At 30.1% G+C, this 12,282-nt stretch overlaps 1 protein-coding gene across 2 annotated transcripts in view; it reads left to right on the top strand.

Moving 5' to 3' along the window:
* Nucleotides 1-3,713: 3,713 nt before the first annotated feature.
* Nucleotides 3,714-12,282, top strand: part of LOC119680275 (gamma-1-syntrophin) — a 77,676-nt gene continuing 69,107 nt past the window's right edge. For both annotated transcript variants that reach the window (XM_038093013.1, XM_038093012.1), the window contains exon 1: nt 3,714-4,020. The gene's annotated coding sequence lies outside the window, so the exon portion shown is untranslated. The remainder of the gene's footprint in view (nt 4,021-12,282) is intronic.

Raw genomic sequence — 12,282 nt, 5'->3', positions numbered from 1 at the left:
TTAAGCTAAATTTTTTTATATCAAAAACCTATTGTCAAAATCTACAAATAGATTAGTAATGTATAGATTAGTATATATGTGGTTAAATAACTTGCACTCACTAATGGCGTTTTCGATGGGTAAATCTGGATTCAATCTCAATTGCATCCCCTTAAATTTTGTCATCAATAATTCATTTTTCTCATCTTCCCAAGACGCAAACCATTCACACACAGATGTTTTGAAAGAAATTCACCAATTCTCATAAAATTTCAATTAAAATTTTGTAACAGTCTCAGAATTATTACTTGATATCCCTAAATATAAACACCACCTCAAAAAACAAGGTATTCGTTTTCGAATATGAACCCTACAGGATCTACAAGCCACATCTCACAGCGCTGCAAATTGAATAAATATTCTAAACTTTTTTAAATTATATTGCTTTATTTATGCTAAGTGATATTCTGTTTTTACAAGTAAAGTTTGAATTATACATTTAAATTTAGTTTATTTATGTGAACAGAGTGTCATCAATATTACATAGTCTGGCAACTTCTTCTTTATAGGCATATATACCTGTAAAGTATGTGCGCATTTCATCAAATCTTTTAGCCAAATCTTCAGGTGGATGTTCCTTACAAATCTCACCGTTTACATATTTCGCCCATTGCTCAAATTTTTCCAGGTTCATCAACTTTCCTTGTTTTCCATATTGCCTTATTGTTTTCCGAATAATGACATCACGTTCAACTTCCCACACCGTTCTGCAAATTGTTGAAATAACTGCTATATAACATAAAGAGTGTGGGAGATACTGCCCTTCGGGTTCACAGCTTTCGTTAATAGCATTCAATGTTGATACGAGAGAGGCTTGATCAGCATCGCCATAAACATCTGTTGCTATTGTTTCGATATCCTCCCTCTTAAATATTGCACGACCAAAGGGCGTTAATAAACGTAAGCCTTCGGCAACAAAAGCATTCATTCCTTTAGAAATTGTTTGAAGTGACAGCAAACTAGCCTGACCAATAGTGAGTTTTAGGACATTATCAGGGGACACACTTGTTGGCATGTCGAGTGATTCACAAGACAAAATTAATACATTAGCTGGTACAGGACCGTTATCCATTTTTAGTAACCACAATTTTTTGGTAGCACGATTCAACAGACGTGAATGTGGTCCAAAATCGTAAAGTATTATCTTGGCAAATTCCAAAGAAGCTGAATTACTCTCACTGGATGTAATTTCGTTACCATAATCGGGAACAAGTTTGGTAAACTCTTCCTCGATCTTCTTTAAATCGAAACGAAATCTCTCACGTCTTTCCAAATTGTCAGCGTTATTATTGGAAGCATCGTCTTGCATAAGATCAGACATCTCGTTATCAATGTGCTACTTTTTTGTATATTGAATTGCAATATGCTAGCACTTATTATCACAGTAAAATGTTCACCTCAAGAAATTAAAAGAATTCAGAAGTAATTCTGTCTATATTTGTTTCAAATATTGACAAGATACTGATTATTATTTAAAAATCCTGGCCTATTTATACAAAATTTTTAAAAACTAAACTAAATATTCTTGAAACTAATTAACCTTGTAACCTTGCATTAACGCAAATTTTTCCAGATAAAGGAAAGGTCATTTGCACGTCAGGTACAGGTAAAATATATTCGCTGCCTGTAGGTAAAAAAGGATTATAATTCGTCAGTAATAAAATTTTCCAATACATCCGTGAAAATCGTTTCGATTGCAAAGTTATTGTTAAAATTACCTGTTAATTCTTAAAGATATTTATATTAAAATATAATCATCGATCATAAATTACTGAAAAATAAATTAAAAAACAAGCGATTTACTGTATAGTAAGGATGTACCATGCACGGAACTCTCGTAGAATTGCTGTGTCTGGTTATTAAACGAGTTAAAAATATTAAATATATTCAAACAGGTGATTATAAATAAGAAAGACTTTCGACATTTGAGTTTACAGGAGTCTAGATACAAATTCAAGCAAATTTTAATACTGATAAAGGTAACTACGGGAGTAATTACTGTTTCCTAGTGCATTGTAGGTCAAAAAGTATTTAAACATAAAAACTTTTAAATCATTTTAAATGTTATATAAAGTATACGGTAATTTTAGCAAATAAAATCAAGATTTAATACAAAATCTCACCTAATGTGATTTATCAATAGATTAAATCTTGGAAATAGACAAGTTGGTGATCTTGTCTAAATGATGCCCCACCCTTCAATATAGAAATATTTTCTCAGTTTTGCAGACTAAAAGGGCATTTCCATGAAATATTATAAAGATTTAAATACGAAAATGCTGTACATCTTAAATTAAATGGCCTAACCCCATTTAAAGAACACGAGCGTTTCTTACATTAGACTAGCTCTTTACCTAGTAGTAATAATATACTGTAATAATAAAAGGTAATAAATTTAGTCTTTAAACTCAATTATGATGAACACGGTCAGGATTTTTAAAGAAATTATTGTTTTAATAGAGACGCAACAGATAATAGAGCGTGAAACAGACGCTAAAAAGTTGTGGATTGCACTTAGTTTCATTGCTTCTTCAAGACCTTACCGGTAAGGTTGACCGTACCAGTAGCTATGCTACCTCCGGCATCACTCAAAATATCATCGCAACTACTAATCTTTAACTAATTACCTTTAAGCTATTTCACAGTGGTTCCACACATTGAAATGATTGTATTGACTTAATCTTTCTCTACGATCTACAGCAAAGGAAAACCTTTGGTAAAATTAAAATTAACGACAGGTCCCTTCAGTACTTTCACAGTGAAATCACGTTTAGTGAGCTATCTATTGTGATAACGTATGGTTGGGCAACATTCAATTGATTTTAATGGTTCAACAACAGATCGTGAGCAGACAGCTTTGTCTTTCCAAAAAGCTTCGCTTATATTATGAGAAGTAATCAATTTAATTTTAAGCTCAATTTTTATTAAGTGCGAATAAATTGTTAATTATTTTGAAATAGGTTTTAATTAATTTTAATTTAATTATTTTTTATTGTTTAGTTTATTTTGTTTATTGTTCGTTTAATAAAAGCTTTTTGCCTTTATTATTTTTTTAAAGTAATTTTTTTTTCTGTTATAAATATTTTTTTATATTGTTTCTTTGAGTACTATTTATAATCTACATGCCATTTTCGTTTACTACTATTTTTTTATTGCCCAACAGAAACACTTCCCACTCGCAACGACAACAAAACGTGCTGAGTAAATGCATGCAAAACAAGAAATCAGTTCATTCGTGGACTGCCAGAGAGAATGTCGTTCTGAACGGCAGAGCTTGTAAAGTGAAATTGTAATGTGTAAACTTCAAATAGTGTTGCTATAAATAATGTATACTTTTAGGCGTTTAATAATACAGTCTATCAATTTGTATAAGCAATTCAGTGATTTTACTTATAATTTAAAAAGTAAATAAAAATTGCTTAATTTTAATAGAACGTATGACCTATTTTAATCAAACCAAACAGAAAGCAGTAGTAAAAAATTCACAAAAAATATTTGTATTTTTATTTAAAAAAAAGAAAATAAATTAAAAATTTACTTTATTAATAAAAGGAAGGGTGCGGTGTAATATGCAGTCTCTAAATCAAAAAATTGTGTAACACTTTGTCTTAGAAGATTATGTGAACTACAAAAATTCACAAAAAATAATAATAATAGAATTAACAAAAAAAAAATTTTAGTTAAAAAAAGTTAATGGATGTTTGTGTTAGACTGAAGTTGAACAAATTTGTTTGCACAAATAAATACAATAATTTTGACAGCTGATTTTCTTGTTGAGAGGAGAACAGAGCAAATAATTTCAAGAGAACCCAAAATGTGGAGGGTGAATTGTGTACGCTCAGATACAAAAACTCGCACAAAATTCTAATAACAACCAAAAATTTTGGGGTGAATATTTTTGACAGTTTCTCTGTAGAAAAACAAAAACAAAACAAAACCCCGAGGCTGGCTATTCGAAATTCCATTAAGAATCAGTTAATGGTAAGTAATGTGGTCCTTTGAGTCGCATAAAAATAAATTATTTATGGAAATGGAAAAATTGTTGAACTAGTAATGAAAATTATATCATTCTGAAATATAATATAATAAAGCTAAAACTCAAATTATAAATAATTACGTCAATAAATTAGAATTTAGGTTAGTTTTATTAATAACAATTAAATATAATAAAAAATTTCACATAAGTTACTTCAACAATTTTATTTAAAAAGATTTGGTAGTCTTTAAACAATTAAAATATAACTTTGAAAAAATATATTCATCATTAAACATAAGAATTAAGCCTCAAGAACACTTATTATCTCTTCAAACGAATACAAATAAACATTTTAAATCATTTCTTCAAATCATTTAAATGACTTGGCAGTTAAACAAATCTGTTCGTACTGATTACCCTAAATGTAATATTTTAATTTTTATATATAGAGACATTTTACAAATCTTGTATTCTCAATTGTCAATACTATCCCTAACCTATGTCAATGCACATTTAATACAACTGTTCCATTGTTTTATTTATGAATTTGAATTTGAAATGAATGTTGTTCTTTATTAATTTCTACTTTTTTCAATTCGAAGCAGGAATGTTATTTTGCATTGGGGCTGCTTTAAATGCTTGTGGCATAGCGTGTCAGACTGGCTTCCTTTTAATTCCGCAGAAAGACGGAATGAATAGAATACGGTATCCTTTCCAACTGCACACAATATACACTCGATTTCTAAGCAAAGCTATTTTGTATTTTCTGTATTTCTGTATTGTATTGTCTGGCACTGACAACGTGCCTTTATGAAATTAGGGTGAAATGCTGAAGTCATTGTACTTAAAACAAATAATACAAGATGTTTGATAGCGTCAAGGACTTTTATCCACTCAGCATTGCTAATAAAGTCAACAGATAGTAAAATTTCAAATGCATATTAAGTAAACATCACTGCTATCTGCTATTGACGCGTTTCTCATTTTCTTTCTATTTCTTTTTTTTTTATGAGTCCTCTATTTTTCATTTTAAATATATCAATTCTTTAAAAATATAATCTTCTTTATATATATACCTAAATTATATGTACCCCTTAGGTAGAATACAAGTTATTTAGCTTCAGATTTAAGGCGTTACAGGTAACAGTTTAAAGATATAAATGTTTAACGAAACCCACATACTTCATCTAACGGATGGATTGTAAACTTCTGTGTTATAAGTATAATTCTCGTACAGTAAATAAATCTTTAAGATTACATCAAACATAAAATAAATAAAATAACAATTTTTATTGGCAATTTTCTATTCCCGTAATTTAAAAATTATTGATCAAATTTAGATAGATATATATCTATCATAGATATATATGTCATATATATCTAATATATACTAAGTTTCATTGGTAACTTTCTATTCCTGAAATTTAAAGATTGTTGATCAAATTCAGATAGATATACATATATCTAAATAGCAGATATATATAATTATATGTTATGCATATCTAACATATAATACGTTTCATTGTCAACTTTCTGTAGTTTCAAAATTATTGAGCAAATTAAGATAGATATACTATATATCTAAGTATCAAAATTATAATTTGATGCATATATGCAAAAAAAAAAAAATAAAATGAAATCACATAACTATTTTAGCTAATAAGTATATAATTAGAAAAATTTGATTAGAACTAATGCGAAACTTAAACTTCAGACTTGCGTGTTTTTCAAATATGTTTATTTGTGTATTTGCATATATATATAAACCTGTCTGGTATCAACACAAAAATTTCCAGTTTTTCCAGAGTAATTAACGTGATTATTTATGACTTAACCGAGCACACATTTTTAAGCATCATAGGTTTTAAGCTTTTCAAAAACAACATTTTTTATAAAATATTTGAAATTAGAGATAAATACTGGTAACCCGCAATTAATATTTAATGTTGACTTAAAAAAAATATTCTTCTTTATAATTTTAAGGACATATCCCTCTTATTTATCTATAAGTATATAGACAACTTCGGCATAGTAATGTTAAAGAACTAAAAAGTCGAGGTTGAATAATAACTGGGAACTGCAAAATTGTGTCAACTATCTCAAGCTTTAATTCAAATAAATCATTTTAAAATATTATATGCACTCGCTTGATCTTCCAAATTTACTTCATTTTACACAAGACTGAGGTAGGCGATTTTAAATATACTCAAATTATTCAAGTCAATATGGATGGATCTTCACATGCTGTTAAATTATATGTTTTGTACACAAGATGAAATTGGCATATTTTTCATCCAAAAAGACCGCTCTGTTTTGCGGAGATGTAGAAGAAAATCTGTATTAAAATCTGTATGCTCTATCCACATACTAGTTAAATTGTCCTGATTCTTAGAGAAATTTTAATTCGTGTGGTAAAGAAGATATGAAAACCAACAAGTTGTATGGTTAAACTAACCTGATACGTCGAGTAAGAAAACTTTTTCCTGAGATTTAGTTAAAATCTGGTTAAATCAACCAAATTATTTTTCTAAGTGCACTTTTAACAGACTATCAGCTTTGTCATAGTTGTATATATGATCAGAATATTGGCAGAGTTCTGTTCTTATCAATGGTAATCTATTTAACTAAACATGTGGTTAGTATGTGGTAGTATCCAAAAAAGCTATGATGCTATGATCATGCTTACTTACTTACTTCCTTGAGTATAACAGACGTTAGTTTTTTTAAGCAATTTTCAACCTTACTACACTTCATCTGTAAAGACTTATGTAGATGATATATAGATGGTCATTTAAAGACTTTATCTGCACAAATCCAGTCTATTTAACTCAAGTCAATTACGTGCAAATACGGTAAAACAAATATTATAGATACTGCGTATTTAATAGTATCCGAAAAAAATTTAGAAAAAATAAATTTCAAATTAAAAAGAAGAGATGCTTAGTATTTGGTAATATCTGAAGCAGTTATTATTCTATGGATATACTAGCTACATGAAAATTTTTCGTGTTTGTTACATTTCACCTTCAATGACTTATATAAATAACTTATATAGCTAACTTATATAAATTCTCATAGAAGATTTCAATCTTTATCTAATGTAATCTATTTAACTAACCACAATTAAATGTAAATAATTTCCAGGTAAATGTAACAGATGCAGAGTATTTGATAGTAACCGAAGCGACTACGATCCTGTACATCGATATTGTATAAAACTAATAATTATATTAAATTTTTACTACTAAATATATTTGTCTTTGGCTTTATCGTCAATAGTCTTTCAAAATATATTTATAACATTTCTAACTGAATAAACAAATCTTAATATTAAAACAAAAAATATGAATATATCTTTTTACAATAATTATATTATAGTTAATGTCTTTATTTATTATCTAAGTCACCTCAACATCTTACCCAAGTTGTGTAAAATAATACACTGAGCGAAATGTCGTATGATTGATGCAATTACTTTTGTGTTGTTATTAAGTGGCTGGCATTGCCAAAGCTAGTGGCTAGCATCATGAAAGTGTTTATAGTAGTTATATTTATTGTAGTCAAAAACTCAAGTATTCTCAACATAAGAGTTTAAAGCATTACATTTTTAACACAATCAAAATAAAATTTTTCAGATTTCATTCTTCTTAATATAAAATTAGCAAAAATTATTAAAATTAAAATATATTTTTCTCAGTGTAATTATTTAAAAAAACATCGTATCTGAAATAAAAATTTCAATAAAATGAACTCATCACCACAATAACAACATTTGACAAATAAAAAACACGTCAACAATCTTGTTATTAACTAACTTAACATAAGTAACTGACTAGATAAAGCACGTTCTCTGGCAAGAGTTTTTGAATTATTTACACAAAAAAATATAGACTGCAAAGTATCTCAATTGTTTTGTTTAATCATTCTTAGGTTATTGACTTCATTTTCTGATGCAATTATGCGGCAATGATAATGTAGTAGCAGTGCAAAGTGTAATTAAAACAATTCGAAGACGTGCTTCATTAACTAAGTGACTCACACATTATCAATAGATCCGCCTCTCCCATTGTAAGATTGTAAGTAATGCAATTTGCTGTCACAAAAGATACATTGCAACTATTTCGCTGAAATATTACGCACACAGCTCGCAACTGAAACAATGACACAAGTTTTTCATGTACAACAAACTTATTCTCGTATATTTTGATAGGTGCTTTAGTGTAGTTTGTGAAGATGTAGTGAATAGCGAGCAGATGCACAAATATGTTACACCTCACAACCATTAACGAAAAATTTCATTTCAACACCGACAAACTCTTCTATATGCCACAAAGAAAAAAACAACGCAATTGAAAAATTGCATGATACAGTGGAGTAGTAGAGGTTCTCTCCAGAAGGATGCTTGATATAATGTGGTGTCAATATATGAGGAGTATAGAGTACTATACAATTATGTTGATAATGTATCAATGGATTGTAGAGTTGTTGAGTTGAGTCTTTTCCGAGTTAGTGCATCTTCGGAGAACCTAAGTTTAAGCAACTAAAAGTTTTTTTCATTCCATTTGCACAGATAAATCACTCCCTTAGGTGATTTAGTTAAGCCACGGTTTTTCAGGCAGAAGTTTTAGTGATTAAAGAGATGTGTCGGCAAATTACAAGTCACAGCAAGAACAGATATAGCCTGCCTTTTTGAAAGACCGACAAGCGACAATGAAAGCCCTTGAAAAAATGTAGAGAGACGGTTGGCGATCTAAATCCAGCTGATGTCACTATCATTTGGATTAGTGGGCATAGGAATAATGAAGGGAATGAAAAAACGAACGATTTGGCAAGCCTTAATGCTTCCTTAGTTGTATTCCTCGGAGTACTGCTTTGTGTTTTCCTAAGAACTACTTACCTCTGGAAGACGTTTATGTTATGTGTAAGTTCCCGGTTAACATAAGTCACATATAACAAGACTAGATCTTGAGAACTCATCAAGACTTACTGCAGATCTTTCTGGTCACACTATAAGAAAACCCTTGCAGAGAAACTGCACGTTCCTTTTTTTATTCATTGTAGAAGTTGTGGAAACACAAGAAAATGAAGTAATTGAGCTTTGTTTATGTGAATGTTTAGCTGTGGCTTTCACAAGAAATAGGCTTCTAGGGAAGTACTTTTTGACAGTTCATCGGTAAGGAAAAAAAATCAATTAAATCAAAATTCGATGACATGTATTTAGTTTTTGCTATGTTATATCTTAGGGTTTCTGTTAGGGAATGTGGTAGTAAAATGGTGTTTTATTCCTAATTGTGATTAAGTCAAAAAATATCAGCTGACCTGCCATTGCAACCAATCAACCATTATATTAGCAGTAGAATAAAGTTGATGGAGCTATACCCTCGTCATTATTTTTTTACTACATCTCTGTTTCAATTTACTACTTGCTGCATCCTTTTATTACTACAGAACGATATAGTCGACGCACAGCTACAGTAATAATTCCGATTTGCCGTCATTGTGTGTCCTTTTGTTTCAAATTACAGTACATGCAACAGCACAGACTGAATGCACTTCCATGGCATTCAGTGTGCATCCAGACTTGCTGTTGCAATGCTCTTACCGCCACGTACATGGATGGCATCCATGTGCGCTAAGCTAACTTTAAAATAATATTTTTTATTTACTTTCTATAGCATTTTTTATTTTATTTTATTTATTTGTTTAGTTTTTTATTTCTCAGTGTATTGTTTTGTTTTGAACAAAAACATTCAACTCCTTGCATTTGTGTTGTCATCAAAACTTTAATTAAGCACAACTGGACGCACATAACCGACATTGTCGGTGGTTATGTACCGCCAGTTTCTGTGTGGAAATGTAAAGAATAAATAAATAATTTCCTGCGCCAAAGCACAAGGATTTCAACTGTAATGAATCTCTGCCAAGATATTATTAATTTGAAAGGATATTACTCGGTTGTCACAATAGATTTGCTAAGGAAATAAATTTATATTTGCTAGTTTTTAACTCAACGTTAAATTATGTTGCAAATGCACTTGCAACAGTTGCAAGAAACCGCACGGAAAATGTGTCAAAAATGTTCTTCATGTTTACATTACAAGACTATTTTGTGTACAAAGATGACAAGAACCTTCACTAACATAAACTAAATCAACTAAATGATTTGGAGTTATGACATGAAATGGTCTGTGAAGTCACATAATTAAATGTTATGTTGTCAAAAAAATCCAACAAAGTATTTTAATGAGAAAATATCTATTTTTATCTATTGTGAGTCAGAATTGCACATGTGCATTATAACAAGTACGATTGCATTCTATCAAATACTGCATTTAGACAAAAGACTTTAAAAACAGCATGAGAAAATGCTTATAACAAAGTATTGTAAAAACTGAAGATATGTAGGCAAGTAGTTTGGAATGATTGAGATCACGTAACGAATCACAGATCTACGGATTTATAGCAATATTAAAGTTAACAAATTTCAACAAAGTACAACTTGCACATTAGTTAACTTGCAGCTAAAGGGGTTCCACCAAATTGTTTATTTATTCAACCGCTCATATCTTCAAAAGACTTTATACAGAAACAAATTACAACCACGCAAAAAGTTTTATCGTGATTTCATCATCATTATATTTGCCTGCATAACCCTCATTCTGAACATGTATCAGAATTTGTTTCCAACCAATCTTACTCATTCGCAAACATCCTGTAATTTCTTTCCGTTGCATTACTGTTGACACCATCTTTCACTTAAAGCAACGCAAGCAATGTACATATTTGTAGTTGTTCCTAACGATCTGTATTATTATTAGAATATATTCACTTTTTAATCATACTTCTTAATTTATATTGAAACATCATCTTCTACTTCCATTTTCATTTACTAGGTCATATATTCTTCAAAAGCATTCAATGTTCTCATATCACTGTTTTTCGAAATCCACGGTTCACTGGCATAGGTTAAGATCGACGCGGAAAGGATTTGGAGAAGAAAAGAATTTGATAATCGAGCTACTAAATGGGACCCTAGTACTTCTAGTCTGAGTATTAAGAGAGCTACACAGAAGCAAAGAAAATGTTGCGTGCTGTAATCATGCTTAAACAAAAATAGACATAAGCTGTTGTCAGTGCAGTTAAAACAAAAGAGGTCGGACTCTAGTACTTCAAGTCTCAGTCTTGAGAGAGCTGAACAGAAGCATAAGAAATCATCTATGCTATCACCATCCTTCAAAAAAATAGGCTGTTGTCAGATTAAAATGAAGGAAGCATTTGGCGCAAGTTGTGACCAGTGATCGAACAAGTATGAGTCTACAGTGCCTGTGACAAAAAGTCACAAGAAAAGCAATATTTCTCCACTGAATTGAGGCAGAACTATGTTGGCTACGACAGAGTTAATTCTCAATTTTATTTCCTGATATAACGATTAAACCCATTGGAACGTTAAACTGGGTGTCTACCTACATGGTTTACCTACATTTGCATTCATAGACTAATTTCGACGTGGTCGAATTCTTTTCATCTAAATTTAGAAATTGCATGAAATACAGTTATTTGAGAGTCTAAGGCGAAGTAGTATTTGCTATATAAATTCTAAAAAAATATTTCAGCGTATATATATCGGTATGTGGGATGTTTAAATTTATATTTGAAATATATCAGCCTATAGATATCGGTATGAAGGGTGCTTAAATTTATTTTTCTTTAAAGTCATCGCTAAATATCAATAAAGTAAATAGACAACTTATTCAACTTATTTAAAATAGTAATAACAATTATATGTTAATTTGGATATAAAAACTATAAGTCTTTTATCTTTCTCAACCTTGATATATTTCAAGCTCAAATTCTTTATAAAATGCTTAAAGACGTCTCTTATAAAATTTTTTCAAAATCTATAACGGAATGCATACGTATCTGAGGTAGCCTGACTCGATGGTAATTTGTAAAATCTATCCACAACTGCGTAGGACATTTGCATACACACCCATATGGAATAATACTTACTTAACCTGGTATATATGTGTAACTCTTATCACCACACATTTGGGCTATTGTTGAAATGGTTTCGATTCAATTTACAATGACAGGCACACCGTTGTACTCTGGTACAAAATTTTCTCTATGCAGTGCTGAGATAAAACATGCCGGAATTCTCATGTTAGCCATTATTCACCTTCATGTACACGTATACATATACATATATATTGTGTGTGATAATGTAATCTCGCATTAAAATAGCTAAATTAAGTTTCTAATTCAAT

The sequence above is a fragment of the Teleopsis dalmanni genome, chromosome 2 (assembly GCF_002237135.1).
Source record: "Teleopsis dalmanni isolate 2A chromosome 2, ASM223713v2, whole genome shotgun sequence".
NCBI lineage: Eukaryota > Metazoa > Arthropoda > Insecta > Diptera > Diopsidae > Teleopsis > Teleopsis dalmanni.
Note: the sequence above shows the minus strand (reverse complement) of the source record. Positions and strands in the feature narration are given on the sequence as shown.